At 38.9% G+C, this 7,479-nt stretch overlaps 1 long non-coding RNA gene across 1 annotated transcript in view; it reads right to left on the bottom strand.

Annotated features, from left to right (window-relative positions):
* Positions 1-5,338, bottom strand: part of LOC107663425 (uncharacterized) — a 12,371-nt gene extending 7,033 nt beyond the window's left edge. Inside the window, exons 1-2 of the long non-coding RNA XR_001631327.1 lie at positions 5,327-5,338; positions 2,216-2,223 (exon numbers count right to left, since the gene is read on the bottom strand). This is a non-coding gene — a long non-coding RNA (uncharacterized LOC107663425). The remainder of the gene's footprint in view (positions 1-2,215; positions 2,224-5,326) is intronic.
* Positions 5,339-7,479: the final 2,141 nt, after the last annotated feature.

Raw genomic sequence — 7,479 nt, 5'->3', positions numbered from 1 at the left:
GGCCCCTGGGCGGGGGGGGGGGGGCCCGATCCCCCCCACCCCAACCCCACCCCACCAATTAACGTGATTTTGCGATCGCGGCCCAGTAAATGGCCCAGAATTCCTAGCGACGGACCTGCTTATAACTATATCTTAGCTTTAACTAACTCAAGTGTTTTGTCGTTGTTGTTGTTTTGCTTTCATTTAAAATCTTACTGGTTGGCGAGTCTTCTGTCATCTCTTGTGATCTCTTTTTTTTCTGGAGATAATGCCATGGCTTGATTTAAAATTCGAGAAAAAATCAAGAAAAAATTCTTGATTTAAGATTAATTTAAAATCTTACTTGTTGGTGACTCTTCTGTCAGCTGTTGTGGTCTCTTCTTTATGAAGATAATGACATGCCTGCAGAAATCTTGACTGGATATTGTGAAGAAGGGATTTCACATTTTCCACTTACACGACTGTTGTTGCTTGCGTCACATCGAGCTGCAACATCTGGAGGCTGTAGCACTGGATGCTACATCTGGAGGCTGTAGCACTGTAACACAAAGGGAATGTTGTAAATCATTTGTCCTTTGTGTCAGTATGTTTTAAATAAACCAAGGCATCAGTTTACTGTTGGAGATTTGTTACTTGCATCATGCCACAATCATTATAGACAGAATCACTGTTTATAACCACTGTCTTTTGTAGTGGTGCTCGTGTCTGTTGTAGACACAGTTACCTGAAGTCCTTGTGTCCTTGCACTTCTTAACTGACTCTGTGTGAATCTGTGCGGCCAGGAATTCTAAATTCCATGTTGTCATAATGGTTGAAGGCTGATTGGTTGTGAGTGTCTGTAAGAATGATTAATTTTAATGGCAGTGTTTATATGTGGGATATTATGCTCTTGGCTCCTGGTTTTCATACAAATAAAATTAGTGCTGCTCTTCTCAAGAACCTTCAGAATTATGGCTTATTGAAAGACATACTGTACTGTACACTTTACACAGTTCTTCTATTACAACATTGTTTTACAGTGGGTTATTTCTTGTGTAAAAGTATTGTTATAACATTTTAAAAATGTATTTTCAAATCAAGAAAAATTAAGTTTAGCATCTTCACTCTCTAAATTTTTGAGCTCAGTCTAAAAAATATAATCCTGAAGCACAGATATACGTTGTACTGTCAGAATGTTTTAATAGAACCACAATGTATGGAAAATAAGTCTAAGACTCAGTGAACAATCAAAGCTTTAATGTCTGGAGCAAGATAAAGTTGCTCTCTACAGAATCAAAAAGTTGAGTGATACTCTTTAGGATGTCAACATTTTCAAATAAAAAGGAAGTACTGATAGCTGTGTATTTTGTGTTCTGCTCTGGGGCAACTATAGAACAAAGACAGTTGAGCAGTGGACATCCACTTGTATTTAGGGACACACTCCTCTCAGTCTTCATGGGTCTTTGGGTCAGAAAATTGCAGTTGACCAGCTGTACCACATTACTAATAATTAAATAAATGAAAACTGTTATTTTTATTGCCTGAACTGTTTCTTAGTCCTGATTTTGAGAAAAGAAGAACACAAATATTTTCCAATAAATTGGGCACAAGACCAGCAATAGATTTAGATTTCATGTTGACTTTGTATTTTAAATATATCTTGCTAGCTGAGAGCAAACTAAATATTATTGTAAGATCTTATTAAAAAGATTTTGTGTTATCAGTCTTTATGCAGAAAACAGGTGAAAATATAAGTAAATGGTAACAAAAATTCACTACACTTCAAAAGTTTGTGGTCTGTAAGATTGATTAATGCATTTGAAAGTTTATTCAAATTGATTTAAATTGTAAAAAAGTTAATCAGTAGAATTATGAATGAAATATAATTACAGTTGAAAATAATTGAAAAAAAAAAAACCTTTTTATAATATAACAGATTTTAAAATGTAATTAATTTCTGTGACGGCAAAGCTGAATTTTCACTCCGGTCGACAGCATGGGCACTCTTTGGTGCCCCTGGAGACTGACATCTAGAGTGTCCACGTCAAGTAGGAAAACATTTTACAAATTCAAGTTCTAATTTTTTACTGTGTACTCTGATAAATTGTATAACTTGTATATCTGTTCTAAGATCTGAATGTGCATGCTGCAAAATATAACAAATATATGAACTGTTAAAGCTATAATAACCATTTATTTCGAGATAAGATGTAAATGTTAACACAATATATCTAACCATGAAACTAACCATATTTACTAAACATTCTAAATTGATAGTTTGCATGTTCACTGATATCAGACCATGGCTAAAAAGACATTTGTCTTACCAGAAGATGTTTGTGTGGTTCCCCCCATACGTGGTCCCCCTGGGCAATTGCTTAATTGCTCATATGGTTAATCCGTATGATGGTTAAACTCTTGAGGAAAGTTCAACACAATTACTGAAAATATTTTGCTCACCTGTGATGAAATGATCTTAGGGTGGTTTGCTGGTCTTAGCAGGTTTAAGCTGGTTTAGCTGGTCGACTAGCTGAAAAGTGCACCCAAACCCCTTCAAAAACCATGAAAACAGACCAGCCTACCCAGCCTAAAACCTTAAACTGGTTTAAGCCAGTGTTTTCGGAAGATAGTTTTATAAAGTGTTCTTGTAAAGCTATATTGATTTCCAGTAAAAAGTCCATCTAGAGAATCAAAGATGGAAGGTAATGGAGATTTACATTTCTAGACATGATTTCTTTGAAAATAAATTTTGACAGGTTATCCTTCGTGTTCATATTGGCACGTCACAGCTTTGTCGCAGTAGTGTGTTTGTTGTCATCTACAAGTTGAGGAAAATTGGTACATTGGTAATCTTTTGGCATCTGCCGAGAACATAAATGTAAATATAAGTTATGATATTTCAAAAACAAATGAGGCTGAACAATATAGCACAAGATTGATTTAGTTCTGCACCGTTATAACCTGGCAATGAGTATGTAGTGTCAATGAAAGTTGTGAACGTAAATAGCACAACATATAGTTTGATGAAGTAGTGCTCCCCCTTCTCTACATTAAATGTCTCGTTACCTTTCCCTCTACAATAGGCCTGATTCATTTTGCACTACAGTATGTCGTTCTGAGTTCAAAGAGCCCCTGTGGGATGTGGCGCTGTAAAATGGAACCGTCACTGCTTTCTTGAGGTTTAGTGAAAGCACATCTGTACACGGTGGCATGAGAACATGAAGACAGATGACTTTGAGATGTTTTCTTGCTGCACACTCCCTCCTGTGAAAGCTGCTGCCAGCATGTGTGCCTGCTGTTAGCATAATGCTAATGAAGGGGTTAAGGCTGTTTGCATGCTGTACTGGAGGGTAGATCTGATGTCTTTCTCAGCAGGAGATGTTTTTTGACCAAAACGAGTCAGAGTGAAGGGATGAGTGTCCCCTGCCATCTGATCAGGACTTTGAATTGGATCTTGATGTTATATTTGTAGTTTGTGGAATTGTGTAACTAGATTTCATGAAAAAATGTAGAATTACATCAATCAATAATTGGCAAAAACCTTTCTTATGTACCAGGGTTGTGCAAAATTCTAAACTGTAGAATTTCAATTCACACTGAATTAATGAGTGTGATTTGAATTGGAATTTGAAGTTGAATTGGAATGACAGAATTTTAGCTCAGAAATCCAACATGGGAAACACCTTCTGGAAAATCCATCCTGGTCCACAAAAGGTAATTATAAAATATGAAGCAATATATAAACTGAATACCAATTTCTATAGGTGGCATTTCAAATCTATATATTTGTAAAGTCTTTCAATTTTGATTTTTAAAACTACTAATACAACTATGTAAGAGGTTTTGCTATTCTAGTTGAAATATTAGTCAAAGTTAACAAGTTCGTTTGCCCATATAATCTTTAGGAAATTATATTTAACTTATTTGGCTTTCTGTCACTGATGAGGGGCTCGATTTAGCAGCTTCAACTTGAGCTCTGATATACCCCCACAGAGACTTAATGTAGGATATGATTGCAAAGGGCAAGGTACCTAAGATGAAGGTGGAGATTGGGGAGGTGGAGGGATGCTGGAACAGCTGAGACTGGAGAGAAGTAAGCAGCTGCTTATATACTCTGGCTGTTGATTGAAAGAATAGATGGGCTCGCTCCTCCCTAACTTCCCTAAATTTGAATTCAATTTTGCACCTAGTTTGCTAAAAGGAGCTGAATTGAAATGTAAAAGTATCAACAAAAATGTCAAATGGCGCACAACCGGTCATGCACGTTTTTATTTAAATTGTTTTATTTAAATGTTGCTTTATGTATTAAGACACTAGGGTGAGATGTAAACGCATCTTTCTTTTTTTTATTATTTGTAAACAAATATAAAAGCACATTAAAATGCAAAAGCCACTTGTAAATTACATGGGACATTTTCTCTTTGAATAAAGTCACCAGCATCTCTCTGCATTTTAAAGGCTCAAATATACCGGACACGCCACTCAGCTAAGACACAATGTGCATTGTGAGAACAGCAGATCAGTGTTTTAGAGAAATAACACTGCCGTATCACTGACTTGAAAGCAATAGCTAAGTTCCACCCAAATGGCAATATTGACCTCCTATGCACGCAAGACACATATCGGACCTGTTTATTTCAGCTTCATTTCTATTGAACATGTAAGTCAAGCAAATCACAGGTGAACCAAATTTTGAGAAGAAAAAAAGCACTGTGCTGATAGCCCAGGCAGAACGGCAAACGTTTGATAGAACAGTCCATTTCAACATCGGCAAATACTGAAGAACAACAGAGAGGAAATCAGACGCATCCTATTAAGAACACTGTAGAGATAGGCGGGGAAAGGACCTGGCAAATCAAACGTTCAGTTTGCCCACAGAGGCTGGTAGGTCAGTACATTGATTGACATTTAGCTGAATAACAGCAGGGACAGTTTCTCTGGCTGTTCTGTAAACACACTGATTTATAAGGCGCAAAGCTCAAGAGTCCCAAATTGAAGAGCTCAGAAGATGTAATTATTCTGGAACCAATGTACTGTGCTTTGTGTGGAAAGTGTGGAATGAGTCATTGAAAAAATGGATTAACCTAATTTTTTTTTTTCCAATTTCGGAATTGTGAATTTGTCGTTTCCTTGGACATAGAAAATAATTAACCGTATTGTTCGTCCGTAATAAAGCTATTTGACTGGTTTCGAACATAAAAGATTCATCGCTAAGACTTGTCAGCCATGCTGAACGTGACATCAGTGGTGGAAGCTATTAGTTGAAAAACCCTGTCAGAACACGTGAGACAAGAAAGTGTGTTTAAGTGCAGATTTCAAATGGAAAAACCAGACCCACAAGTACACAAAACCACCATCACAGAACAACAACACTTGAGGGATACAGCTGGCTCTGAGGTGGAGGAGGTGTGGTGGTTGTGTGTCGGCGTTTGTGTGTGTGTGCGCGCGCGTGTGAGGTAATCATCACATGTCTCCTAGCCTGAAATCTGGCTAGCAGCTCAGGCAATGCGGTAGTCGAACGTGTCTTTTTCCATGTAGTCTGTCCATGTGGAACTCGGCATGCTGCTGTATGGATCCAAAAGGATTCGGAAGCAGCGCACGATCAGCAGCCCCAGAAAGATGAAGAGGAGGAGGACAAAGACGAAGGCAGCCTTCTGTTCCAGTGTGAGGAAAGGGATGGGGTGGGGGGCCCCAGACGCAGACAGCGTGCTGCCATGGAGATGCTCGGCCATTCTCTCCAGTTTGTCGGCACGGGTCAGGGGCACGCGGCCATTTTCACGATCAACAGGTTTTTGTTTAGAGCCATTCTGGAAACACACAGAAATGTAGAAAATACATTTTAACCCGAAATATCATCAATATCACATTAGTTCCCAAGCAAAATCTGTCACATGTGTTCAATTTGAACACTAAACAACATTTTTGAGGATTCACCACAGCAACTTCACAGCCAGTGTGGCGCAGGCCTCACGTTTAAAGGCATATACCACAATGTTAAATAAGATTACTGTGTACATGTTTTACATTAAATCCAGCTCACATTACTGATGCACATCAGTGAAATGATTCATCTAGCTGAGGACAGTGAGTAGCCTTGAGTGAATTATCTCTCTCATCTTAAGGTGAACAAATCCATTTCCGACCATTTCCAATGCCCCCGGTTTCTTTCTCTCAAAGCACCAGTTTCTGTGGTAGTTGCTGACCCTTTAATGGTTCAGTTCTTTGATGCCAGTGCTCACGATCAGCCCTGGCACTCCCTGTAAAGCCTGGCTCAATTTCCACAAATGCGAAGATTTCTCTTGAACAACATGAAGTCGCACGCATGAGATGCCAATGTGTTGCTCAAAATCCAACCACACGAGTATTGGGTACCTGGGGTTTGGATTACAGAAACAAGGAGCACGACACTAACACATCTCCATTTGTGGTTTTATTTATCGAATTTCCGTGTAAATATCCAACTGAGCCCTCCTAAAATCGTCTAAAATGCATTGTCACCGCTCTGACAGTTGAACCGGTGATGTCTGTGAACATACACAGGGCTGTGAATGTGATGAAAGCATTAGTTTCTCACCTGTTGTTACTGAAGAGGATTCATCATTGGGAGGGTGATGTAGACCGAAAATAAGCAGGGAGAGAGACAGCTGCCATCACGGCTGTCCGCACAGAGACAGATGGTTATCACAACTTTTTCAACCCAGCTCGTCGATTTGTTCAGCAATCAAAATAAAATCGGCAGCTCTCCGCTTCCATTCCTCTCCTCTGTGGTCCAACTCCCTCTTTCCCTCACATGTAGTGGTGTCACATCACCCATAGCAACCAGTTGCCATAGCAATGCCTCCAAGTGTGTTCAGTAAAGCTGAGCTGGTGAGAGACAAGTGTGATCCAGCCAAAGCGCAGTGTAAATGTGTGTTTCTGTGAAGGCAGAGGATTTAATACAGACCCACTGATGTGTGATAATAACAGTGGCTAAAAATAGTGGCTGCTTTTAACTTTGCAGGATTAACACATTTTAATATGGTGTCTACTACAAGCTGCTCACGAATGTCAGCCAATCAGCTTAAATGGAGAATTGTCATGCTTTCAGACATGCTGCTGTCATCTGATATGTCTGAGACAGCATGGTGTATGCATCCAGTCTCAATATCTTCAGCGCTGTCATTGCAAACACAGTCTGTACATGCAGTTCTAGAAATGTAGGTGTATGTGCTGGATATATTTAAACATTACTGATAAATCAGCTGACTGACTGATTTATATATTTCTTGTGTGATTGATGGCCGTGAAGAAATAACTTTGATAATATTCAGGCCTGAATGGTGCAGGGAGGATTATATATATACACATACATATATATATATACACATACATATATATATTAAGCAGCACAGCTCTTTCCAACACTGATAATAAACCAGCATATTCTAATGATTTCTGAATGATCATGTGACACTGAAGACCAGGAGCGGACTTAGTGATCTGGGGGCCACAGGAAAAATATAGGAATGGGGCCCTATACAT

This window comes from Sinocyclocheilus anshuiensis, unplaced genomic scaffold (assembly GCF_001515605.1).
Source record: "Sinocyclocheilus anshuiensis isolate Anshui unplaced genomic scaffold, SAMN03320099.WGS_v1.1 scaffold3274, whole genome shotgun sequence".
Classification (NCBI taxonomy): Eukaryota; Metazoa; Chordata; class Actinopteri; order Cypriniformes; family Cyprinidae; genus Sinocyclocheilus; species Sinocyclocheilus anshuiensis.
The sequence above is the reverse complement of the archived record's forward strand: the minus strand, read 5'-3'. Positions and strand labels throughout refer to the sequence as shown.